The sequence below is a fragment of the Vicugna pacos genome, chromosome 13, assembly GCF_048564905.1.
Source record: "Vicugna pacos chromosome 13, VicPac4, whole genome shotgun sequence".
In the NCBI taxonomy this organism is placed as follows: Eukaryota; Metazoa; Chordata; class Mammalia; order Artiodactyla; family Camelidae; genus Vicugna; species Vicugna pacos.
This window is the reverse complement of record NC_132999.1, coordinates 3,221,436-3,248,931: the sequence shown is the minus strand read 5'-3', so window position 1 is coordinate 3,248,931 and position 27,496 is coordinate 3,221,436. Positions and strand designations below refer to the sequence as shown.

The 27,496-nt window shown below is 42.8% G+C and overlaps 1 long non-coding RNA gene across 4 annotated transcripts; it reads left to right on the top strand.

Moving 5' to 3' along the window:
* The first annotated feature begins 4,077 nt into the window (after positions 1-4,077).
* LOC140700863 (uncharacterized) lies at positions 4,078-26,195 on the top strand. Of its 4 annotated transcripts, XR_012079582.1 has the most exons (8): positions 4,078-4,135; positions 5,538-5,675; positions 5,749-5,878; positions 7,117-7,170; positions 12,898-13,044; positions 14,174-14,344; positions 25,185-25,370; positions 25,501-26,195. It is a non-coding gene; the product is annotated as an uncharacterized lncRNA (long non-coding RNA). The 4 variants fall into 4 exon arrangements; XR_012079581.1 differs by lacking the exon at positions 7,117-7,170 and having other exon boundaries at positions 4,078-4,093; XR_012079580.1 differs by lacking the exon at positions 7,117-7,170 and having other exon boundaries at positions 25,505-26,195.
* The last annotated feature ends 1,301 nt before the right edge of the window (positions 26,196-27,496 follow it).

The window sequence follows — 27,496 nt, the reverse complement described above, 5'->3', positions numbered from 1 at the left end:
CTTGGATCCCCGAGATGCTTGAGGACCAGAGCTACATGCATGCTGTTCTCTTTGTCTGTTATTTAATGCTGAACCTTGTACAGCTGGACACCATACACCAACCTGTTAAATGATATGTGGGAACTGGTTTGAAAAGCAAAAACTCCAGCGAGGGAGTTGCCCCCTTTCTGGGCTAGCCATCCCTCCTTTCTTGGCTTTTGTCTCGGCTGCCTGCCTGAATCTGGCCCTGGGCTGGATGGTCATCGCCACAGGACAGAGGGTGCGTGGAATGGGTCAGCAGAGCGGATAAAGTGATGATGCGTTAGCTGGCTTCCAGGTTTCATGTGCATTTTACTGAGTTTGTGTGAAGGCAGTGGCGTGCTTTTGGAATGAGGCTCAATGAGTCATGCCAGACTCTTAGCTTTTCCTCTTACTTGGTAACACCTAAGTGTGACTATCCATGGTCGCTAAGCTCATGGACAACCCCCACTTTTGCGTATTTACTCAATTTTTCTAGCCATCTTCAACTCTGTAAAAAAAAAAATCACTCTTTCAGTCTTTATTAGCAACCTATGCCCCCTTCCTTTTATCTCACTTCTTTTTACATTTTCTAAGAGGAGGTGCTGTGTTAAAATTGTCATAGCTATGATTTATTGAATGTCCTCTGTGTATCTGGATCTATGCTGGGAACTACACTGATAATTACTTGTAAGAACTGTCATCACTGCACACTTACTATGTGCCAGCTACTGCGCTAAGTAGTTTACAGACATTGATTCATTTAAACTTTATAACAAGCTTATAAGATGAGTACTATTATTATTCCTATTTAAAAATGAGAAGACCGAGGATCAGTGAAGTTAATTAGCTTGCCCAGCTAGTTAGAGGCAATGCCTGGAATCAGGAAGTCCAATTCTTCACACCATACTCTTTAACCACTGTCATGTGTAGTCTCCCCTTGAAATCTGTGATCTTCCACATTCCTCATCACCCCTCTCCAAGGTCAGGATATTACTGTACAGACATAATCAGATCTGTATTTTGATCTCAGGTCTGTCTACTTCCAGAGTCCATACTCTTTTCATTCTCCAAATTGCCTTTGAGAAAGATAGATTGAATTCACCACCACCACCTGCCCACTTGTTTCTTTCTCAGGACCAGACAGATAAGCAGTATTGTTCACACCACATACAATGCCTAAGAAAATCCAGTGGTTTCGTCCATCGGTTTACCAACCTCTTCAACCTCAGCATCCTTTCTTCAGATTTTATGTGGTAACCCAGTGTGTGCAAGAGATCAAGACAGAACTACCGTGCCTGAACTAAGGGCAGCAGATCTGTGCCCTTCTTGCACCCTCTGCTCTACCGCCAATAAGCCACAGTTTCTTCGGCTCCTCCATCAAACTCTGAAGGACACCAGAAAGCACGCTGCAGCATCACTGGTCTCATTCTAAGTCAGGGGCACGTGGCAGCCATCCAGGGGTGCCAACAGGGGATAGCTATTTATCCTATTTCTGCATTTATCAAGCATAACAGTATTTTAAGACATCAATGATTTTAAAAAGAAAGGTATTGTTCTCATTCCAGCCAAAGATACATTCCCTAAGCTCATCTCTCTCTAGATAGCGTAAGAAGTGTATTGGCAAGATGAAATCAATAAGCACTCACTCATCTCGTGCCTCTCAGTCCCGGGGATCCGGAATTCAACGTGACACGGTAACGTCCAGTCAAAGTTATGATTTAATTGTTGTTATTCTCAGTTTTCTGAATGATTTAAATCCAGGCAGTTAGGGTCCCTCCATGACTATAGGAAAACAACCATGACCACACTGTCTTAAATCTCTCCTCCCTCAGGGACTCCAACATCCAAGCCATAGACACATGATAAACACAGGTTACTCTGTGATTTCACTAAGCAATTAGAATAAATTCAAACTCATTGTCTTCCTACAGGCAACCCAGAGGACATGCCAGTCCTGGACCTCAGCTGCTGGATTCCTTTGTATGAGGTCAAAATAGATTATAGATACCTTATGGCAAAATTCAGAGTATTGTGAAGACAGACAAAGTGTTCTGGCCGTATCTATTATCTTTACCATTTTATTATCAGAGTAATCTTCTGATTTTTGAGCTAATGATAGGAAAATCCGACTCTTCTGGAGGGAGGGAGGTGGGAAAGACGGCATCTACAGCTGTCTTTTGGGTTATGGGCTTATAGGGTTGTGGCAAAGAACACTCTATGTCCACCAAATCCCATTGCTTCGTCTTTTAGGCTCACACCTTGGCTACATTTTCAAGCCTTCTTTGCAGTTAGGTAGCATCCCTGAGTTGTGGCCTACAGGTGTTGGTGGAAGTGATGTCCACCATTTCGACACTGACCCGTATAATCACCCTACACACTCCGTGGTCTTTCTGCTTGCGTTTGCTGGCTGAGTAGACAGGACTCAGGGTTTAGAGGAGAGCAGAGCCAGAGGATGGAAAAAGTGTGGGTCTCCCAAAGACTACACAAAGCAACCCCCCCCACCAACCTGCGCTGGCCTGTGAACTGAGCGAAACCCGACATTTTATTGGGTAAGGCCACTGAGATTTGGGGAACGGTTGTTCGCCTACTCTGACTAACACAGAAGTACAGTGAATAGAGCACGGGAATTAGAATCAGACACTTCTGGGTTCTACACAAACTTTTCCACTTACCAGCTGTGTGACCTTGCATAAATTACTTAACCTCTCAGAGTTTCAACTTCATTTGTAAAATGGGAATATAATAACACTTACCTCATAGGATTGTGGGAGAACTCTATGAAAACATATGTGTATAGTGTCTGTTACAGAGCAGCTGTAGCAAGATTACAGATTTACTCACACAATCCAATTGTGCAAAGAATGTGTAATTTCTTTATTTCTCCATAACTGACTGAATTTTCTTCAAGATCGTTCAGCCTTGGGGTAGCAGGGAAACAAACGTGAACTTTAAATGAACCAATTAACAATATGTCAGTCTCCTTTGGTTCAAAGTGATCTTTTTCAGGTAAAGGCTTGGGCTTTTGGAATCTTCCATCTCAAGATGGTAGATGGGGGAGTTTCCTCTGTCACCATGGCAATGGGCGGGTGGTCCCTGAGGTCTTCACACAGGTTCTTGGCCGCTCTCTGAGCCCTTACTGGCCTGGCTGGGCTGGACCTCATCCTTTTCCTGCAATGTCAGTGTCCATCCAGCTGGCACCTGCTGCTGGAAACCTGAGGCTTTTCTCTCCCAGCCTGGTAATGGCCTGGAGGGCCTCTTTTTTGACCCAGTGGATGCTGTGTAACCTTCTGAGGTCTGACCATGACTCCTACTTGCTTACCTGCCTGGGATACCCTTGGCCACAGGGTCATTTTGCTCCACCATGATGACCCCTCTGGTGAACTGACTGCCCAACAAGTCAGTTACCTCCAGTTTCCTCTCTAGAGCATCCAGGAATTTCTGAATACTTTCCATAGAAGAAGGGAGACTCCAGGAAACCAGCTCAGACCATCTCTCAGCTTAACCATGATTTTGCTCTGACATGGCCACCATATGCTGGGCACGCGGATGGGGGCAGTACTCTGCACGACAGTCTCTCCCCAGAGACTCAAACAAGGACAAGGGCCTCTTTGCTTTTGGTATTTGTGGCTGACAGACTCTAGGGTGATCCCCTGTGATGCCCACTACTTGGTTTTCATACCCTTGGACAATCTCCACTTCTTGCTTGTGGGTGGGGCCTGTGATTGCTTCTACCCAATGGAATATGTCAAAAGGATGCAGTATTAGCCTTGTGACTGCATTTCAGTATCTGAGACTCCATCTTCCCAGTAGATTCATTCTACAGACTTTCCTTGCTGACTTGATGAAGTGGCCATTTGGTCACGCCCATGTGGCAAAGAATGTAGATGAAATCTAGAAACTGTGGGCGAGTTCTAGAATCTGATGGGCCATGAGCCATTAGCTAATAAGAAGCCAGGGCCCTGAGTTCTACAACCACAAGGAATAACAACTGCTAACAACCTAAGTGATTTTGGAGATGGATTCTTCCCCGGTCAAGCCACCAGATGAGAACACAGTCTGGCTGACATCTTGATTACAGCTAAGCAGAGGCCCTGCGAGATAACAAATGCATGCTATTTAACCTGCTAAGTTTGCGGTAACTTGTTATGCAGCAGTGATTAACTCGCAAGAACTTTGGCTGAGAGAAATTGTTCACAGGAGGAATATCCCACCATTCATCCCCTCCCTCTGTCCCCTGTGCTTCCTGTAACCCACTGGGCTAGAAGAACAGATTTTAATTTTCCTCAAAGAGTCTGGTGGGAGGGCCCCTCCCTCTACCCCCCCACCCCCCACATCATTACTTCCTCCTGCCTGAAGTAACGTTTACTTTCTGTACTTTCTTCGTGATCAAGATGTAGAGTAGGTGCTATAAAACATAATTAGAAGAAGAGATAAAAAGGATATAGAGGATTAATATTTTGAAAGTATTATCCTTATGACATAGGTCATAATATATGATTTCCTTCCCTTGAGGTTCAGGTGGTATGAACTTCATTGTCTCCCCAGGTCAGGAAGTTATACAAACCATGTTTTATTCTCACGTTCTCTTGAGTTTCTTTCCCCATCTTAAACTTCTGGCATGAGGAAGGCCATCGCAGCTGGGTGGCCACCCACTCATATAACTGCGGCTTGCTATCAATGCTTAGAAAGTCTGGTTTCCCGTGGGAATGCGACTGCTGGAAGGATCGTCAGGATCAGTCACTACCTAGTTTGGACTACAATCACAGAGTATTAGGGCTGGAAGGAGAAGTATAAAGTCCGAACACTCTCGTTTTATAGAAAAGGAAATTGAGGGAAGTGAAATGACCTGCAAAACCCCACCCTGTTGGTTATTCCAAAGCTGGAACCAGGATCTGAGCAGCTTGACAAGCAGTCCGTGCACTAGTTACCTTAAGTTATTAGGGACAACTGCAGATAAATATGCGGCAGAAAAATTCTTTATGAAGCAAGCTTTCTGGAGTGGATTATTTCTTCAAGTTCACTTTCTCAAGACCTCTCATTTTTTGCAAGAATTAAGTTTTTATTCTTTTCTCTTAGGAAAAGAAAATCTTCCCAGGAGAAGTCCAAGAACAGTAGCTTTCCTTTAAGTTGCTAAATGGCAAAAACAGCTGTAGGAATACACGCCAGGGAGCGAGATGGGGCATTTACAAACTTTGGGTTCCAGTGGGGTTGTCTAGACTCGGGCGGTCTGCTGACCTTGGCTGGAGAAAGAATTTTAAAACTGTGCTTTTAGGTGCAGTCTCCTCTCTCTCTCTCTTTTTGCCTGTAAGAAGGGAAGCTAGTCTTTATTTTTTCCTTTTTAGTCTTGAGTTTCTGACAAAGCCCTGGAAATATGAATACAGCCTTTGTGAAAATGAGTGCGAATCTTCTTTTAAAACAATTCTTTTATCACTTTATTCATTTTCAGAGATTCTTTTCCCTCTTAGAGTTAGAAAATGGTTTGGGTCATAGAGAATGACCTTTCAGAAACATGTTGTCATTTTGTTCCTAATTCTCAGAACAGACCTCCCTGCAGGTGTGCGGTCACGACACCGGAGACGCTGCCTTGTTTTATCCTTTCCCAGTCCCGACAGAAGTGGGTTTATGACGTCGAGCCTGGGGCCATCTTCCCATTTTGTGCGAGACAGCCGAGCATGGTAGGTAAGAACTCTGGTTACGGCGTTCAGAGCTCTGTGATTTGGGTGAGTTACTTCTCTGCTTCTCTTCCAGCATGTGGCAGCCACATCAGAGCAAAATCACGGTTAAGCTGAGAGACGGTCTGAGCTGGTTTCCTGGAGTCTCCCTTCCTCTATGGAAAGTATTCAGAAAATTCTTGGATGCTCTAGAGAAGAAACTGGAGGTAACTGACTTGCTGGGCACTCTGTTCACCAGAGGGGTCACCGGTAGAGCAAAATGACCCTGTGGCCAAGGGTATCGCAGGCAGGTAAGCAAGTAGGAGTCATGGTCAGACATCAGTTTCCTCAGATGTAAAGTCAGGGAAATAACGTGCTTAGCTCGTAGAGGTGTTATGAACATCAAGTGAAGGTAAGAGTTCAGCACAGCTAGCAGTGGTGAGCATCTCATGACATCCAGGACGCTTTATCAAAATTACTGTGCACATTGGATTGTCCATATTCCCACCTGGACTAAAAAGTCCATTGAAGCATAAACTGTGTCTGACTTGTTCACCATTATAATTCTGATGTCCAGCTTAGAGCCCAGTACGTAGTAGGGGCTCAGAATGTATTTATGTGAATATATGAATGAGCCAAACCTGACAACTATCGCCAGTGTGCCCTTGAACCTGGGCGGCACCCCAGCCCAGCACACAGACCAGCTGAGTCCTTTCAGCCGTACCTTGTCCCGTATGTCTGTCCAAAGATGTGGATATCCACTGCTTCCAGGCTTCCTACCCGGGACAGACGCAGTTCAAGTTTAGGGATCTGAAAAGGCTTTCCCTCAGAATCTGGCATAGGTTGGAGCTTATGAAAAATTTGAATAGCCTGAAGTTCAAAAACAATATCTGAAGAAGAGCTAGAAAGGGCAAGTATTAAAATAATTTGGTTAGGAAAGTCCAAGTTTCTTATAACTTGGTTCTAAAATTCAAAACCCAATGTGAGCCCCTCATGAGTTCAATAATTTCCAAGGAAACTGAGGTTTTTAATGTTCCTGTTCCACTAGAGATAATTTCCTTCTCATGGGAGGCCTCTCACAGCAGTTAAGATGGAAATAAAAATAGTCTGCAGAGAGAAAGTGGGAGAGGTAAAAAGGAACAGAAGACCGATCCCTAGGAGACAGAGAGGTCCATAAACAAGCTGTCTCTGGACAGTGACCGGATTCCTGGCACAGAGAGTGGACGTGTGAGCTGATGGCACATATTCTTGGGCAAAAGGGGGCTGGTAGTGAAGTGGCGGAGGAGGAGACAGAGACCTAGAGCACAAGAGCCCTAAGCGGGCAAGGGTCTGTCGCCTGGGCCAAGGAACAGAAAGGGGAAGACAAATGCTTGGAAGGAAAAAGGGAAAGAAGACAAGAAGTTGGAGTGAGAGGCTCTGCTCCTACTTTTTTTTTTTTTTGTAACTCTTGGTTTCTTTATTTAAGAAAAGCAACAGGACAACAACAGGGATGGGCCTGGAGGGTATTATGCTTACTGAAGTAAGTCAGACAAAGACAAATACTGTATGTTTTCCCCATGTGTGAATCTAAAACATACAGCAAACAATGACTATAACAAAAACCAGAAACAGACTCGTGGACACAGAGAGCAAGCTTGTGGTTGTAAGTGGGGAGAGGGGTGGGGGAGGAGCAAGATAGGGGAAGGGGATTAAGAGGTACAAACTACTAGGTATAAAATAAATAAGATACAAATTTGGAATGTACAGCACAGGGAATATAACCAATATTTTATAATAACTTTAAATGAAATATAATCTATTAAAAATATCAAATCACCATGTTGTACACCTGAAGCTAGTATAACATTATAAATCAACTATAGTTCAATTTTAAAAAAGAATGATGTAAGAGAGTAAATTAGTAGTAAAAAAAAGAATTTGAAAAATTAAAAAATAAGTATCAGGGGAGAAATATTAAGAGCAGAAGGTTCTAGAAGGAATTGAAAGCAGAGGTGAGAGATGAGAATAAATTCCTTGTTCCACTTTTCACTCTGATGATGTCAGGCTAACTCTCCACTGCCTCTATTTGTCTACATTCTTATGTGTCTCTCTCCCTGGACCATAGGCAACTTGAGGGCAGACCGCTTGTTTTGCTCCTCTTTGTATTCCCCACTGGACACAGCTGGGTGCTTGGGTCATTTGATGCTTAAAAATTGAACTGGTAAAAGAAGAGTTGATGATGTCTGTGAGTGGACATGTCCCTGTGAGGAAACTCTGCTTTTCCATGATAACAGGACAGTTGATTCTTTCTCCTCCCTCTGTCCCATTTGGGATTTTTATAAATAATTCAATAATAGCTTTTTATGTCTGGCTTATTTCATGTAGCATCTCTTCAAGGTTCATCCATATTGTAGCATCTATCAGTACTTCATTCTTTACTGTCAAATGATATTCCATTGTATAGATACGCCATAGTTGGTTTCTTCATCAGCTGATGGGCATGCGTATTGCTCCTACTTGTTGACTGTTATGAATAATGCTACTATGAACATTGGTACAAGTAATTGTGTGGAATATATTTTTGATTCTTATGAGTATTTGTATGAGTGAAATTGCAGAGTCATATGGTAACTATTTTTAATTTTTTGAAGAACTACCAAACTATTATTGTCCGTTTTTTATTTTAGCCATCTTGGTGAGTGTGAGGGGTATCTCATTGTGGTTTTGATTTACATTTTCCTAATAACTAATGATAGTAAGCATCTTTTCATGTGCTAATTGGCCATCTGTATATTTTCTTTGGAGAAATGTCCATTCAAATCCTCTGTCTATTTTTAAATTGGGTTATTTGTTATTGTCTCTTATTTTTTTTTTTGAGAGGGAGACATGACTTTATTAGAAAAGTAAAAAAACTGTTATTGTCTTTTTACTGTTGAGTTTTACAAGTTCTTTATATGTTCTGGATACAAATTCCTTATCAGATATATATTTGAAAACATTTTCTGCTATTCTATGGTTGTGTTTTCACTTTGATTGTGTCCCTCTGAAGCTGAAAATTCTTTAATTTTGATGTAGCCCAAGTTATCTATTTCTTTTTTTGTCTCTTGTGATTTTGATGTCATATCAAGAAATCATTTCCTAATCCAAGATCATGAAGGTTTACTCCTATGTTTTCTTCTATGAGTTTTATAGTTAAGCTCTTATATTTAGGTCTAGGATCCATTTTGAGTTAATTTTTATATATGTCGTGAGGTAGGGATTCAACTTCATTCTTTTGCATGTGGTATTCAGTTTTCTCAGCATCAATTGTGGAAAGACTATTTTTTTCCTGTAGAATTGTCTTGGCATCCTTGTAGAAAATCAATTGGATAAAAAATGTAAGGGCTTACTTCCGGACTCTCAATTCAATTCTATTGACCTATATGTCTACCCTTATGCCAGTCATTTAATCTTTTTAACAGCTATCTGAAGATGGTACTACTAAAGGCTCAGGGACTTTGAGCACTTTCTTCAAGATCTTGCGATTAATATGCCACAAATCTAAGACTGGAAACTTGGATTCTCTGATACCAAAGCCCAGGCTAGAGAGTTAATACTCTGCTGTCCCAGGAATGACTATGGCTTTATAGATGGATTTATATGGGCAGAGAATACCAGGATGGAAGATACTTGGATTCAGGGACAATACAACCTATAGGAATGTAGGAATGTATGAAGCAAAGCCAAGACCCAGCGGGAAGAGGCCAAGACACTACAATTAATTAGGGCCTTTGAAAGCTTAGTGGGAGTCTCCTGACCAGCTTCCATGGTTCAGGGAAGGTTGTTAAGAGGAACTCACGTTTGACCAGAGTCAGGGAACTATGGAAGTTTGCCAGGTTGTATGTCGGTTGGATGGGGTAGAAGATCCTAGAGGAAATTGTATGCCTATCCTAGAGAATGTGGCACACTCAGGGGGTGAGAATAGCCCAGCTGAAATGTAGGGGATCTTGGGGACTAGCTGAAGAATATACTGGAAAAGTAAGTTGAGGATAGATCATGAAGGGCCTTGAGTGTACTGCCAAGGAGTTTGGTTTTTCTCTTAGAAGCAACGGGGAAATAAATGTAGATTTTATATAAAGGAGTTAGGTCTTTATATAACTGGCAGCACAGAGCAGGATGGATCTGAGGAGGAGGAACCCAGAGGCAGAAAAACTGGGTTGGGAGCTCTTGTAACTGAGACGGTGACAGGAGTCGGGATGGAGAGAAGAGGACAGTTACCTGGGATGCGTGATGGACAGGACCTGATGATTGACTGTGATGGGTGCGCGGAGAGAAGAGAAGGGAAAGGAGGGGAAGGAACAGAAATGGAAGAAAAGGGAAGAGAAGAAAAAAACAGCATAAGAGAAAAACAAAAGAAAGGAAATGAACATTCTTGAACTTCTAATATATATTAGTCTTGTTAGTATATTTCTATTTTCAGGTAAGAAAATATATTCAAAGGAGTTTAAAAAGTTATTCAGCCCCAGAACTGCTCATCAATGGCTGAGACAGGTTTCAAATTCAGTCCTGTTTGACTCCCCCAAACCCATACTCTTTCCTCCACAGCATGTTGTCAAAGATAGAGTTCAGATGTTGGGTGGAGGTGGGAGGATGAGGACTGAGACCATTTATACAGAAAAAAATGAGAGAGAAAAGAGCTGGCTTTAACAGGAAAAGGGCAGAGATTCATTTGGGGGCACAGGATGTCTGCAGGAGCTGTGTGACATCAGTACGGCGCCAGTGAAGATGGCCTACATGTGATTGGAAATATGAAATCAAAGCTCAGGAGAGGCACCAGGGCTTCAGATCCCATCCCAGCCCTTACTTCTGCCTGCTTCTGAAATTTTGAGTGATGCCACGGGAAGCACCTGAGATTGTCCAGGGAACCACATGGAGTGCGAAGAGAAGACAGGCAAGAAAGGAAATGGCCCAATGGATCAAAGATGAGCGATGAGAGAGCCTGGGGCATCTTCCCTGGTGGCACGAGCCCATGGGCCCACTTGTCTTGTACCCACAGAAGGATGGCTTCTGGGTCTCAGACAGGACTGAGAGACAGCAGTGAGGGGCCCTTTCTTTCCTGCAGGGAGCCCTCAATAAATGATCACTATTATTATTACTGTGGCTGTGATTATGCACAGAGCAAAAATCAACAACTATTTTCCAAGAGTATATTTAGTACAAGCCTCTTCAGAGGCAGGACAATGGGATGAAATGATTTCCTGTGGTCCCTCCAGGCACCATGGCTTCATCATTCTCTTACTTTATTATGTTGACCAGTGAATGAGAACTATTTTGAAATTTTGATTCCTGGCACAGAAGCTATCATTATACTTCCAAATTTTATTGAGGAAATATTTGAAGCCAAACAGAGACTTTCATTTTTGTGGACTTTAAAGAAAGCTTCATTCATATTCACCCAAGAAATATTCGCTTAGCAGTTGCTCATATAAATAGTCCTCTGCTCAGTGCTAGGTAAAACCATGAAAGTACAAAATCTCTGTCCTCGGGCAGTTTGTGATCTAGGTTAAGGGGGAGGATGAGCACACCTGCAAATGGACTGGGTTACTAACCAAAGTCGGCAAGGCAATTTTTGGTTAAATCGTGGACAACAGATTACAGAAGGATGGAGGGGAGAGAGACAGAGACAGAGACAGACAGACACTGGAAGAATAAGCCTGAAGCCAGCCTTGACACGGGCTTTGATTTGGACAGTCAGAGATGAGGCAAGTCCAGGAGGGGAAAAAGACAGATTCCAGTAGAAAAGAGGAGAGATGTTTGAGGGGTGCTGCAAAAGCAGGAGTCAGTTGTCCTGAGGGCAGCAGGGCACTGCTGAGGTACAGCCTTGGGGGCTAGGCTGGAAAGGGGAAGGTGGGGTTACAGGTCACCAGGCCCGTGGATATGTCCTCACCCTCCCACTTGGACTAGGCTCATCCTAGGCACTTCAGAGGGATGCCATCTTCTGTCTCAGAGAAAGTAATATTTATAGGCAACTTGTTCTCATTCCAACCTCTTGAGATGCGTATTTTGGAAGAAACATGGTTACCAATTTCTCCCAACTATTGGAGAAACCCCTTCCCTACCACATACATCGGTCACTCTTGTAGTTCTGCACTGAACTTCCCATCATTACTGGAATGTCTCCCTCTCACTCCCTTTTGCAAAGCCGTGAAGCCTGCCCGGGATGCTGCCACATTAGGAAGCAGAGGCAATGGTTCCAGCGATGACTGATATCCGACTGATATCCGAGAGGCTGTCTTATTTCCCCTCTCCATCGCTTTGATTCCTCACCTCAGTGATTTGTGTGTCCACTTCCTTGGGATGTAAACCCCCATTCAGGGGCTGGGAGTGTACTCTGCTTTGTGTAGCTCCTGGATGGCCAAAGGTGGGGCCCAGGGAAAGGCTTCTTAGATACCAAACAATACATAGAGGATTTATACATAAACAAGTCAGAAATATGGAGATTAAGTTTTTGCTGAGATGCACATGAATTGAGGAGAAGAGTGTTCGAAGCAATTTAAAAAGAAATGCCATGAAACTTAAAGCATATGGAAAATAATACAAGATGTTGGGGAAGTCCCAAAACGGACAGGGTTTGGCTTAAGGGGTCCTGGGAGCCCCCTCCCCATTTCCATTTCACAAAAATCTCATCATTTCAAGAAATTAACATGACTTTGGAGATTAGCTGAAATGGGAAAGGGCCCATCTCTTCAGGTTTGACTGGTTCATCCCCAGTGTAATTGTTCAGATTTTAATTTTTTTTTTTCACCTTGTTCTGCTGTTCATGTCTAAATACTCGAAGATGTTTATATTGCATACATTCGGCTTTAATTGGCCCTTAAAAGAAGGTGTTGATTAGAATCTGCTCAACATCAACAGCTAGCTCACACAACATTCTGTAATTACTGTTTATTAATTTAGTTCAAGTGGCATAGTTGAAAGCCCTGTTCAGATGGGAGAAGTAAATTGTCACTGGTATTGAATATGTAAATTACGTGCGTTGTAAATTTCCATGAAGAAATGTTTAAAGTTAAATGCGGCGCACAAACCCTTCCGGTTTTCTTTAGCCCAGCCCCTGGAGTTGAGTCAGGTCTTCACTCAGAAAGCACAGGGCTGGTGAACCTGGGGGAGGTCCCCCCAGGCTGGGCCATGGCCTCGGGGCGTGGCATCTCACCTTGAGTTTGTAGAATGAGATTTTGTAATCCAGTTCTGTTGTGTGCTCATGCGTTCCTCTTTATCCTTGTTCACAAAGCCCTACCGCAGAGCCCCCAGCAGATTTTCTAAGGCTGTTTGGCAATCTGGCAAATTCCCCCTGCTTCCCCAAGGAAGCTTCTAGACATTGTTGGGAAGCTGAAAACAACGGAAACTGAAGACAGCTTTTCTTCAGCAAATAGCTGAAGTAAGTTCCTGGGAATCTGTGTATGTGTGTGTGTGTGTGTTTTCCTCCCCCAGAATATCAAAGAAGATGGCAGATACTAGGGCAAATTCTCAAGTCGGGATTGTTTCCTGGAACCCAAACTGTCTGATCTCTGGGAGCAGTATTAAAGAGACTCTGTGCCGCTCTTCGCAGAAGAGAGAGCGCTTTAATCTGGTTGGGATAAGTTTATTATATCAAAGATTGTCTTAGATTCCTGCTGTATTAAGTTTGAATTAAGTGAAAATTTCCTTTGACTATGAAGATGCAACCAAAACACTTTGCTTTTTTTTTTTTCTGTACTAATGGTGCTTTGGGCAAATTACTTAATCTGTCTGTTCCTTGGATTCCTTAGCTGTAAAATGGGGAAGATAATAGTACCTACTTCATGGAATGCATGCAAAGATTAAATGAGATAATGCCCATTAAGTGCTTAAAACGGGGCCTGAATGAATGTTAACTATTACTTATCCTGTAAAAATTTACATGGTTACAACTGGACCCCCCAAATGCTTTTCTACATTCATTAAAGATTCCTTTTCTAGAAACTTTTGATTGTTTAGGGGAGAGAGAGGCTTAAATTCACAACTAATCAGAAAAGATACTTTGAAAAAAATTAGGGAAGAAAAGCAAGGGTTTTTGTAAGCGTAAAAAATCAATTATAATTTTTTTTTCCTAAAGGTTGAAAAGAGTAGTTGAGGCAAAAAGTACATCTGGCTTCTCTGTCACTGAAGCCCACACATGCCCATTTGGGGGGCTTTCTGGCTTTGTACAAGGTTTTCAGCCCAGATGTTGGATGTTTTCAATTTTGTGGAATCTGACTATAAATGAACTGAAAAAAAAAAATGGCCCAACTGTTACTGGGACTAATTATGATAGTTCCAAGGAGATTGTGCACGCTTTCACTTTCCCTTTATGAAACGCTGCTGAAGGAAGCCTTCTGATGGAAATAAGCCTTTCAGATGATAGCGGACGTTTTCGGTAACAATAATCCTACTTCACATCCATAGAGAGCAAGTAATGGGAATGCAAAGTGCTTTACAGATGCTGGCTCCTGAAGGCCTGTGACCCTCCCCTGTGACAGGTGGCAAGAATAATTCTCCCTGTTTTACAGATGCAGAAACTGAGGCACTGAGAAATAAAAGCGTGAAACATAAACGTTCTAGGGCAAGTCAGTGAGAGAACAGGGAAGCCTACAGTCTTATCATCTGACTGAGCTAAATCCACCCTAGTTGGGAGCCATCTACTAAGGACATGGATACTAATGAGAGCTCCTGTCAACCAGGTGAGCCTGTCTTTATGGACCGGATGTGTTTCGGCTAAGTTGTCTGTGCCTTGCTGTAAAGTCAATCCCATTTTCCTATTAATGTCTATTGAAAAATTAGACATATGAGCTCCCAGATTACTCCCATGGACAGAGCTGGATAATTTAGACATGGGAGAGCTGAAAGTGCCCTGGCTCTGGCTGCTTTTCACTCACTCCACCTTCCGCCCCAGTCCCACCTCATTAGTGTCTTGAGAAGTTGGGGAAAAAATAGTGCAGAATGGAGACGGCATTTGTTGCACTTTCCCACCTTTGAGGCTCACTCTGAGCAATCTTTCTTCAAGTCCCTGGGAGTTCTGCTCGGCCAGGGGTCCCTAGAGAGGACTTTTAATACCCCTGGGATTTGGCTCTGTGTCTCCCTTGGGTGACACTAAGCTGTATTCACACAGGTTGTAAGTCAAGGACACTATCTTTAACTTGGTTTAATTTCTTAAAAGTATTTTATTGATCTAATTGCCCATTAATGCCTTCCTTGCATGTCAGGCACAGACACAGGAGGTGAAAAGAGGTGAGTGGAGAGATGAACAGGAAGTCTCTGCCCTCAGGAAGGTTGGAGCTCATGGTGCGTGGGGGCTGGGCAGACCAGCGACCCTCACACAGGGGACACGCCTTATAGGAGGGGCACCTAGACCTGTCCTGTGGGGGATGCCAGGGGAAGTTTAGAAGAATGGATAGGAATTAGCCAGGTGAAAATGTGGTGAGATGTCACTTCAGGCAGAAGGTACAGCACATGCAAAGGTGTGGAGATTGAGAGAGCCTGGTTTCCCAGGAGCAGTGGGGGTGACCAGTGCTGTGTGGCTCTCGTGTTGATGCCACTGGATAGGGAGGTGGAGGTGGCTGGAATCCAGGCTCAAAAAGCTCCTTTGTGCTAAAGGACAGTTCTCTGAAGACCACTGGGCATCACTGCAAGCTCTGAATGACAGTGACGTGAGCATGATTGTATGTGAGCCTTTCAGGTCTATAGAACCAATCTGGTTTCCTAGTTTGCCAATGAAGTAAATCTGTGTATATTTATGTGTTTATTAGTCAGAGAAACAGAATCAATAGTGTGTGTGTGAGTGTGTTTTAAGGAATTGGCTTATATGATTCGTGATTATGGAGGCTGGCAAATCTAAAATCTTCAGGGTCAGCCAGCAGGCTGGAGATGACCAAGGAAGAGTTGATACAGCAATTCAAGTCTAAAGGCCATCTGTTCACAGAATTCTGTCTTCCCCAAGAGAGGTCTACCTTTTGTTTTTTTCAGACCTTCAAGTAATTAGACAAGGCTCACCCACATTATGGAGGGCAATCTGTTTGACTCAAAGTCCACTGATTTAAATATAAATTTCACCTTAAAACACTCTCACAGAAGCATCTAGAATAATGTTTGACCACATTTCTGAGCACTATGGCCCAGCCAACTTGACACATAAATTGAACCACTGCAAAGGGAGTATATATATCTATATGGGTGTAGTGTTCCTACACACCTGTCTGTTCTCCATAAGACTCCATTCATGTATGCATTCTTTAAAAATTGCTAATTGAGTGCCTACTATGTGCCAAGCTCAGGAAATCCAAAAGTGAGCAAGAGAGACCAATTGCTGATCTCATGGAGCTTTCTAGTGAAGCAGGGATTAGCAAGTTACAACCCATGGCCAAGTCTGGCCCATGGCCTATGTTTGTACATCAAGATTTATTGGAACACAACCATGTTCACTTCTTTATGCCTTGTTTATGGCTGCCTATGTGCTACAATGGCAGAGTTGAGTAGCTAAGACAGATACCATATGGCCTACAAATTCTAAAATATTTACTGTCTAGCTTTTTACAGAAAGCTTGACAATCCCTGTATTTGGAAGATACAGAATGTAAGAAAATAAAGCAATAGACATATAATGTTATGTCAAGGAATCAATCAGTGCTCTGAAGGAAAATCAAGCAGGACAAAGGGGTAGAGTGATAGGGGTGCTATTTTTGACACGATGGTTAGGGACAACCTCTCTATAAAGATGACATTTGAGCAGGGATCTTAAGGAAAGAAGGGGCAGCCATGAGAAGACCTAGGGAAGTGAGTCCCAGGCAGAAGGCACAGCAAATGCCTGGCATGCTTGAGGATCTGGAGACTGAGGAATACCAGTGCTGAACACCTGCAAATTTTTCTCTCATCTGGTACATCCAAGATGGCCTGTGTATCACTGAAACTGGCTGAGAGATTAGATTCTTGGAAAATGTGGTTTGAGTTTTTGGTTCCAAAACATTGGACCCCAAGTCTTCATGGCTTTCTCACTGGTCTACCAAAGCCAGATGGGATCACATGCCTCCATGATGCTGTCGCCTCTCCTCAAATATCCATGACGGCAGAGTCCAGATGCAGAATCCTCAGTGCAGCCATCCAAATCCTCATGGGTCAGTCCTCCTCCAGCGTACTTCCTGACATGGTGTCCTAGTGTCTGCCCCCCACAGCTCCCCACCCATGCCATCCTCACTCTCCCTCCACACCAAGGTCCTGCATTTCTCCTTTCCTCACCTCCATCCCCCTTCCTCTGGGCTCATGCTGTCTCCTTCAGCCACACATCAACTCCACTTTTCTTGTTCTCTCTTTCTGTCTCTCCACTTCTCTCTCCCTCCTCCTCCCCACCCCACATCTAAGTATCTCCCTCCCATCCTCTGCTTGTTGTTTGAATCTCTATGACAGCATTGATGGAGTTCATCTCATCCTAGTTTACGTGTCTGTCTCTCTTCCAGCAGCCCATGAGGCCTGGACAACAGAAAGGCAGTGGGAACAACATCGCTTTTTCCTCTGCAGAAGCATCTTACTAGGGACTTGTTGGTACTGGTACTCTGCCAGGGCCCCAGAGAGACAGTCAGGAATCAGGTATAAACTTGGCCTGTAAGTGTGAGGGGCTGAATCTTATCAGGACCTTGTGAGTAGGCCTGGCAGCAGAGCCTCCCACAGTGGAGCTGTCGGATGGGACCACAGCCCCAGCTGACATCTTGACATCAGCCTGGCGAGAGACCCTTGGACAGAAAACTGAGAGATAGTAAATGCGGTTTCAAGTGAAAAAATAATAATAACCAATAAGTAAATAAATAAACTTGGCCTTTAGGGAGCTCACAGTGTAATGGGGGAGAAAAACACAAATACAAATGCTTATGGTACAAGATAGATCCTTGCAGAAAGTGCATCAGAAGCAGAGAGAGTGTGACAAGCTCTGCCTGGATGAATCAGGGAGGCTTCCTTGAGGGGGTGACATTTTAGTAAGGTCCAGGCAGAAGAAAGGACAGGCAATGCTGTTCCAGAGAAGTAGCATGTGCAAAGGCAGACAGCTGAAAAGGAGCTGCACTTACCTGAGGCTTGGGCAGAAGTTCTAAGTGGTAAAGCATAGAGGGAGAGTCAGTGGGAATGGCAGGGCGTGGGGCTAGTGAATGTGAAGTCCTGATGGAGGTGAGCAAGCATGAAAACAGACTTTATTTTTATCGTTGTAGCTCCCTCACTAAGCCTAGTACCTTTGATAGAGTCACGGACCCTTGGTAGTTTCTTGATTTGAACTAAGCAAGTTCAGTTTCACTATACATCCTGAGACCCATTTGAACACGGTACACCAATGATTTTTCTACTGTGATACACACTGCATGTAATGATTGTGTCGACAGTGCACCGCATCACATATCACCCCCTTTTCTTAAGCTCATGACCCCTTGCAGGTATCTCTCAATCTCCTGATTTTGGCTGTAGTTTCCTTGGTGGGCCCAATGTATTTGACACACATTAAACACTTATTCTGTTAAAGTAAGAGTTATGTTGTGTGTTTGAGTAATGAGAAATGTTGAAGCCAGCGGACTCACTCAACATTTTAGTTTTGTAAGACCCTCACTGGATAGTAATAAAGTCAGGACAAGTGGGTGTGACAAGATTTCCTTCAGGAGGGACTGGACCAATGATCAGTGTCAATATTTAATTACTAAATGAGATGAACATGACCTAGTAGCAATTTGATTTCCTGCCCAAACAGCCCCAGCCAGACCTTTTTTTTTTTTTTTTTTTCACAAGGCTGTCCATGCATTCTTGGCAGAAAGCTCACACCATCTTAAAGAGTTTGTTCTCTATTAGGTCAATGAGGAGTGAACTAAATATTTTCTACTTCGGTCTTCACATGATAAAAGCTTAACAGCTTTGAAGGAGCTATTACAGGCAAATGCCTAAAAGAAATACCCATTTGAAAAGTCTATAATTATGCACGTCTATAATAGTGTGTAAAGGGATCGCGGTCCCCATCAAGGGTTATTGAGTAAATAGTGAGTTCTTAAGTCAGTAACTACTTATTTACATGATGGCCGGTAATGGCAATAAAAGAACCATTGCAAGCAGCTAAGCAGAACTGATTCATCCACATAGTTGGGGCTCATAAGGTGCTGAGGTCTGTTCTCCACTCAGACATAAAGAGCATCACAGTGACTTGGAGCAAAGGTAAGTCCCACTGTTGAGTCAGGGGATGCTAATGAGTTCCAAAGGCCCCTGCAAGTGATTTAGGTTCAAAGTGACGGGGACAGCACTGCCTGGAGGACATCTACCTTCTGCTACCCAGTCTCCATTCTCCTTTCTTCTGATAAAAGCCTCTTTTCCTTAGGATCTTCCTCTCCCACATTCCTTGTGACTCTAGTAGGGCTGTCAATCAAATGGTCAAGCTTCCCCATCAGCACTCTTAAGGGTCCTCTGGAGATTTGACATGATTTCTGGAAACAGACATGCTTTTTCCCAGGATGTCTTGGTAAAGGTCAGTGCAAGCTCAGAGCTGCTGGTGGCTTTCTTCCAGGAAGAAAAATCTTGTCTGAAACTAAAACCAGTGCAGAATAAGGTAGAGGTACGAGATGGTGAGAAAGAAATAGATTTCTGACCACTCTGTTTAAGCACCTGGGTGAGCCAGGTCTGAAGCTAGACCATGCCTTGGACTTCCTGGTTACACGAGCAGTGGATTTCTGCTTTATGTCCATGTGGTTGAGTTGGGTTTCATGTCAGCATCACTACTGGGCACACATCCCTGGTGTGAATGAAGCACCCTACCTGTGATGTTTCTCTGTTGTCTCTTCCACTCACCCAATTTTGTGAGAATTCCTTGGTGTCTGTATCAGAAGACATGCATTTGTGTATTGAGACAGATAACCCTCTAACTAGTTGACTTCTGCTGTCAGGAGTCCCAGGACCAATCACGGAAGAAGTTGAAATGAAAGGTGTGGCTTTATCTGGCCAACGGCACCGCCATCAGCAGTAACCAGCAAGGGCTGTCTTGCTGACTGACAACCCTGGGCAAGAACACCCCGTCTCTTACTTTTTCCTTTCATTCCTTCTTTTAATCTTTGTCAAATGGGTGAGTTTCCTCCCTTCTTAACTTCATTATTTTTTTCATGATTTTGATTCTTTGTTTCTCCTATTGTAAAAATAATGGGTGTTCATTATAGACTTTAAAAAATTTTTTTTCATGATTTTCCTTCTTAACTTTAAACCAGATGATTAACACAAGGAGATGTTCTATTACAGAAACTTTTGCTTAAATATTTAATACTTTCACACTTATGAAAAAAAGAAAGGGAAGTGCTGGAGCTTCTGCACTCCTGTGGCCATGGTTCTGGCTGAGGGAGACCATGTGTCACATGGTCTATCCTCTCTGTGAAGAGGATGACAAAATGTAATTTAGATTGGCATAAATCTTATAGCAAAAAAGAAGCCTCTATAATGGAGTGAATGAAAACGTAGGATTTTGGCAAAGCCACCAAGAAGTGTTCCATGGAGTCAGTAAGGGACTGCAGTCACTGGGAAATGGAATTGCCCCAAATTAGGTTTCAGCCTGATTTTTCAGTAGCCAGATGTATAGAGTTAAGAATTCAAGAAACAGAGTGGGACGTTTTGGATACATGGCTGCACTGGGTGCCCCTGGAACCTCAGGGTTAAGGTTCAACAATCAGGAATCAGATGACACTTATCCCAAGTATTGGTTCCAGGCTTCACTGGGGATGTCACACTTCCATTTTGACTGGTCTTTGTTTCAGAGTTTCTTAGCAACCACCATCCTATCTGCACCAGCAACCGGCCAGCAATGGACACGCATCTCTTAATCTTGCTCCAGATTTGGAAAACCTTAATCGGCGGCGTGAGAAAGGCAGCTAAGAGTAGGGGAGAGTGCCCGTTTCTATTACGGGAATTGATAGTTTTAGTTGTAGGACTTCTTCAGTGTGTCTGTGGTCTAAAGGAATGAGATGCTTATCACAGGATAACAAAAATAAAGAAGTTGTGACAGAAATATACAATAGAAAAAAAAGTTGAATAACGGATAGAAAAATCTAGAGGAAAGAATAGCAGATGACATAGGTTAAAAAAGAAAAAAGATGCCCCAAGGAAGGGTGGAGAAGGAGGGGAACCAGCAAAGGGTGCATGGGGGCAAACTGGAAAAGCCTGAAGATGTTGGTCATGTGCAGTTTCCCTGGAATGCACATGCCCATCACTTCAGGCACTTTTGAGGTCTATCCCATGAGCCTTTCGTGGATCTGCTTCCTTCCTTTCCTTCCTTCCTTCCTCTTTCTTTCCTTCCTTCCTTCCTCTTCCTTCCTTCCTTCCTTCCTCTTTCTTTCCTTCCTTCCTTCCTCTTTCTTCCTTCCTTCCTTCCTCTTTCTTTCTTTCCTTCTTTCTTCCTCTTTCTTCCTCTTTCTTCCTTCCTTCCTTCCTCTTTCTTTCCTTCCTTCTTTCTTTCTTTCTTTCTTTCTTTCTTTCTTTCTTTCTTTCTTTCTTTCTTTCTTTCTTTCTTTCTTTCTTTTTCTTTCTTTCTTTTTTCCTTCTCTTTCTTTCTTTCTTTTCTTTCTTTCTTTCTTTCTTTCTTTCTTCCTTCCTTCCTTCCTTCATTCCTTTCTCCCTTCCCTTCCTTTCCTTTCCTTTCCTTTTTTTTGCAGAAGAGGACTGTGTTATTTTATTCTATGTTCAAAGAACATTCTATGTATGTTCTTTGAATAGGAGACTTGAGCTGAGATTTAGATGGTTTTACAAGCAAATCTCAAACTTAAATTTTTTCACTTGTGTTTGGGAATCTTAAATCATTTGGGCAGGAAATCCGCTATGCAGTATGTTGGAAAATAGAGTTGGTTCTGTTCTTAATGATTTACAAGTTTAATTTCCATCAAAATAGCAGAATGAGAAAACCTGAGACATTTCCAGTGGCTTCTGAGAGGTCCAGGATTTGACCTGGCTGTCAGAACAACTCAAATCACCTAGGGCTCTTCATTTGTGACTAAAGTTTGGGAAACGATATAGTCTTGGTGGCCTTTCCCCCGATCGTGCTTGCAAATGGTTTCGTCAGCCCCTCTCTACCAACCAGTGCCTTCTCTCCTCTCTTCCTCCCTCTGCCTTCTTCAGTGCTTCCCAGATAGCTACTTCCAACCTTTTTTTCTTCTCTTTTCCTGCCCTGTGATCATCTCTGTTTGGGTCCCAGCAGCACTAGAAATGGGAAATTTCTCCCAGGGTAGCAGTTCCAACCTCCATGAGTGTAATGACCATGCTGCTTAGAAAACTTTCTGTTCTCTTAGCATGGATTTACAATGCTAAGGCCCAGAGCATTCAGAGCTTTAAAGTCCCCCTTATAAATGTGAGGACTTGATGTTTACACTTGCTAGAAAAGCAAGGGGCACAGTGATGAACAGAAACTAATTCCTTGATCATTTAGTCCTGGACATCCTAAATCCCTTTTATGTTTTAGTGGAGAGTTTATTTTCCATTTGGGGGCTTGATACATGATGGTGTTGCCTCCTGCACAATGATCAGCACAATTCAGTGGCTGGGGGAGGAAAGCATCCAGCCAGCATACTTATTTTGATTATCGGTTTTATTGAAGGTACAATACAGAAATGCTATCTATTCAAGTTCTGATGGAGCGGCTCCCCTTCTTCAAGGGGCTATCACACAATATCGGAGATCTCAATCTTTGAGACTATGGGATGTAGAGTAATTAGGCTTCAGCGTCTTCAGGAGGTTTTTTTTCTTTGTAAAAAAAGAAATGCCTCTTTCCAGATGTAGAACTGAAGTATCTGTTGCTTCTGATGTTGCTGTCAGAGGCCAATTGGGAAGCAAAGTATCAAACACAATGGCTCCTTTGAATTCCTTTGCAAGAGGCAGAACATTCCCAGCCCGGAGATTCCGGTCCTTCTTGCCTTAGTGTGTGGAGAAAAGCAAATCCCCTCCAACTTGAAGAAAGAGTCTTCCTCCTCCCAGCCCTGTGCCCCGACCTCTGAACCCGGCCACATTTGCTCTTTCTTTTAGGAAATGGTTTGGTTTCGAAGCGCGGCATTTGAAGGTGAAAGAGCTGGGAGCTTAGAGGAATTTGAGCCTGTTTTCACAATTCCAGTTGGGATGTTGGAGAAAATTTCTGTGACGTTTAAACTGCATGTGACTTTATTAGATTTTCATTTCTAAAGCAGAACTGAGTTAAGCGCAGTCAGTCAATGACTCTGGTCCCAAAAATGTGCACGATTAGGCTCATTAAGAATGTTGCTTCCTTTAACTGAAAAGTTCTAAACGCTGGCCTTACATGGAAGCTCCGTGGAGAATTGAGGATAGAAAGTTTCTCATTTCAGTCTCAAGTGCACGCAAGCATTTTTGGTATAAGGATTTGAAAATTAAGGATTCAAAAAAAAAATGAAGCGGTTATTCATCAGCCTTTCCTTGAATGTTGGTTTTTCTAAGAAAAACAAAATTGAGGTTGATCAATTCCTGAAGTTTTAGGCTGGTATAGTTTTGAAGGCAACCCTATTGCTAAAGCAAAGCAATTTGTGTTCCATACGGAACACAAATAAGAAATGTCTCTTGAAGCTTTCTTCTCTTCATCCCTCTCCTGATCCTCTTTAGAGTAAAATTTAACTTAGAACTTGGGTCGATTAGATCAGGAAAAATGTGAATGGGACACTAAGCTTGAGTTTTTCTTGGGGCTGTTTGTTTACTTACTTGTTTTCCTGCTGTTTTGGGGTTGGGGTAAGGGGTTGTACGCTTTCAAGATGGAACTGCCCTCTGGGGCTTTCTCTTATTGTCTTTGAAATTAGAGTCTTCCCCATTATTCAGGAATAGGTTACCCAGCCTGCAGACTATCTAGGCGTTTAGTTTCTTCCCTTTCCTCTCTCCTGTTGCCTGTGTTTTGACAATTTCCTCACTCTGCTGACATTCACAAAATTGACCGTAAAAGGAGAAAGGAGACTTTCAATCAGTTCTGTTCATTAATTGCTCTGGTACAGTTTGTTCAGAAAGAAACTAGAATATAGACTGAAGTGGAGTTTGAAGATTATCTGTGAATCGAATCTTTCCATACTTTCTTTGAGCCTCATTTGTACAGAGAATCGAGACTTGGCAGAACTTCAGAGAAGTATCTCTTGAGGGAGATCAAACACTTCTCCAAACCCAAGCCCCTCCGAAATGGCACGTTTTCTCATTCCCATGGGAAAATCATTGCTTAGAGGAGCAAACAGGCAGAGGTGCTGAGGGAGAGAGAGAACTCCTCTGGCCTGCCCTACCTGTGATGGGACAGACCAGTAAAGGCGAGCGAGGCTGCTGGCTGGTTCTGGTCCAGACTTGCGCAAAGACCTGTGCGCGTGGGCATGCGCGCTCGTGTAATAGTGGCGTCTTCCTCGAGGCAGGATGCCGGGACAGAGGCATGGAGGTCAAGATCTGTGAGCCGCAGGCTTCTTCCTGATAACAAGGACTCTTTCCAAGCTGAGGCCCTTCGCTCTCCACTCTTTTGGGTTCAGGGGCTGCTCTTCTGACTCTGCCCACCCAGTGGTGTGAGACTAATGATTAACCCTTTGGCACCAGCGCCAGGAGAGTTTTCTCCACTAATTGGTAACACAAAACCTATTAGTCATTAGTGCGGGAATACTCAGAGTCCAGATGTCAGAAGGTTAATGAAAAATTGAGTACAGTTGTGCCCTGTTACCCTCAGGGGACTGGTCCAGGACCCCAGAGGATTCCGAGATCTGCAATGTTCAAGTCCTTTATATAGAATGGTGTAGTATTTGCACATAACCTGCACACATCCTCCTGTAAACTTTAAATCAGCTCTAGGTGACTTGTAACACTTGTAACATGTAAATAGCTGCCCACAGGAGGCAAATGCAAGTTTTGCTTTTTGGAACTTTCTGGATTTTTTTTTTCTGAATTTTTTTTGATATGAGGTTGGTTGAGTTTGCTGATGTGAAACCTGTAGATACTGAGGGCTGACTGTACTGTATTTCGCTGGGGGGATTAAAATTTTTCAGGTGGGTGATGTTTCTTCTTTCTGCCAGCAGCTGAGATTGAACACAAGCTCTCTGCCTCCCTGGGCTGGCCTGCTCACTCTAAGTCTGGTTGGATTTTATCTGGAAGATCAGAACATTTTTGTCACCAAATCCAAACAAACACCGTCTAGAACTATCCTTCAGAGTTCAGAAATGGAGATGGCTCCCACAGGCCACATAAGAAGTAGATTTAATTGCCCAATAATTACAAGAGTTTTGCCTGCAAACATATTTGTTAATTAAAAAATTTTCCCCTCATATTTAGGGTCTTGGAAATGAATAAGAGGAAAATTTATTGGAGAACTTTATTTGGACTGGAGGACCCATTTGTACTAGTGCATTCCTTATTAATAGGTCTTTGTTCTTGCTGTAGCCCTCAGCCAGGTATTTGAGAGGCATATTCATTTTCTTCTAAGTCATATCAGCATAGTAATCACTCTTGGCTGAAAACCAGCTGCCATTTGCATGTTTAATAAAAATGTAACACCAATCCCCTAATCAAAACTATTTTTCCTTTTAGACTAAGACTTCAGAATAACCCGGTTCCCTGTATCTACCATAAATGCTGTTTACCCCAGAGTTGAAGTCTTTAAAACAGGAAGATAATCTGAAAAGAGTCTGATTACTCTTTCCTGACCCTGTCGGTCACAAACCATCTCTCTTAATAATGGTGTCAGGACATTTACATAACCAGGAGGAGGGTCCTGTAAGTATGTTTCTCTTCTGCTTGGCACACGTGTAAGCGGATATTATATTCGCGTGCATTAGAGATTGCTTATGAAAGATCAAGGCAGTAATAGCCGATCAGCTGATAAGGGTCTCTTTTCTCCTCCCAGACAGGCTGTCTCTGACAGAAGAATACACTTCATCAACAGTGTCTGCAGGTTGTCAAACTCAGGGAGCTTTGGGGACCCTCTAAGGCTGTCATGGTCAACAAGAAGATTTTCTGTCGGGCTTTGCCATCACTCACCCTGAGGAAATAATCACTCACTACATTCTGCATGTTCTCATGATAGAGCTCTCCATTTGAGAGAAAAGAGCTATTTTATCAAAGGACAATATAGCCCTTCTCTGGGTCCACGTAGCTTCCATTATCAGACCGTAATAAATCATATTTATGTTCTCAGTTAATAAGACTGATTACAACACAGGTTTCAGACGTGGGAAAAGCAATGCAGGTTGAAAAGATGTTTTAATGAAAATATGATAAGAAAACAGCTTCTTGTGAACATTCGGTGCTATTATTTGTGATGATTACAGACAATTTTTGATGCATCTTCTGTAGCAATAGCTTAAGCTGCATAAATTGGCTCACTGGGAGATAAGTAAAAATGATAAAGAAAAAAATCATGGAATCGTCTTATGTTGTCGAGAAGCATTATGTACATAACAAGTGCAAAATGGTCTAATGTATATGCTGAGGATGGAGGGAAAACAGATTGCTCAGGAAAACACATGGTTTGGGTATTATTCAAAATGATGTAGACATTTTCTCCTCATCTCACTTATTAAAGGTATGTGCTCCCTGAAATTTGGAGATGCCAGACATTCATTTCAGCTTTGTAAATGAATCAACAGCTCTACCTCTTTTATTCAATCTCAAAGTTGTTTTTCCTTCTCTTCTTTTTTTTTTTCCTCCTTGGAGCTGAATACAGAGAGACAAAGAGAGATATATCTCCTACCCAGTGTTTGTGTACAACTCCCATTAGTGCTAATGGGAGTTAAGCATCTACTTGGGAGGAAAACAGACCCCCAAGTTTAATATTGAAAGGTTCCTTATTAAAGAGGTCTGGACATTTTTAGCTTCAGTGAGTTCAATTGCAATGAAGTACCAACTTTCTAAATTAGTACAAAAAAGAAAAAAATCTGATAAAACATTGAAATAGCTTCAGCCTTTTAACTGTGTAATGCAGAAGAGTGTCTGATGGCTGAAGATGTCTCCGTTGTTACTAATTTTCTGGCTTGATGGCGTAACAAATAACAATTCCAGGTGAGCACCCAGAACTTAGAGCACTCCTTGCCACTGTCCATTTGCAGCTTGGATGAGAATTTTGTTATCCTTGGCTTTTGGGTTAATAAAAAGACAACGAGGCTCCTTGCCTTCCTCCTTATTCTGGAGAGTGGTATTCTGAAACCTCAGGTGAACACAATTCAGTGCCACGGACTTAGCAAGTGGTTGGGACATTTTCTTTCTTCATCGGTAGAGGGAATCGGCAGGCCTCAAGCTGTCCATATTGGAGAGTCTTTTTAAAACAGCCATTGTTATGAATTGAAAAAGCAAACGTGCACCATAATGAAGTTGTCATGGCTAAAACTGCTGGGGAAGGCACAGTATTGAGGCATTACAAACTCTTACTAAAAGCAAACTTAACAACAGTCAGTCTCTATTTTACTCAGAGATGCTTGGATTGCATTTTCTGTAAGCCAGTTTGCACGAAGGCTAGATATTGGGAGAGTTGATAATGTCGGTGAACCCTAAGAGATTAACTTCACAAGTCAAGAAAAAAACTGATGGGGAAGTGTACAATTTTAATTGGTTAAGTGTGGGCACGTATTGGTGGATGTATACATGTGCCCAGACAGGGGTCCCCATGTTTTCCTGCAATACTGCTCTGTTTCCTGGAGTTAAAAACCTATTGAGATTCCGTCCCCTCTCTCTAGATCACTGCTTTCTTTGTTGGCAATTTCTCTTTGTTCTATTCTAACTTGAATGGAGGAGGGGAGATGATTGGCCCCACGTCAGTCACATTGTCTGACTTCCACAGAAATAACTGCCAAGACTTCTGCTGCATCTTCCTTTGGTCTTCACCCTCACTCCATTTTTCTTTTCAG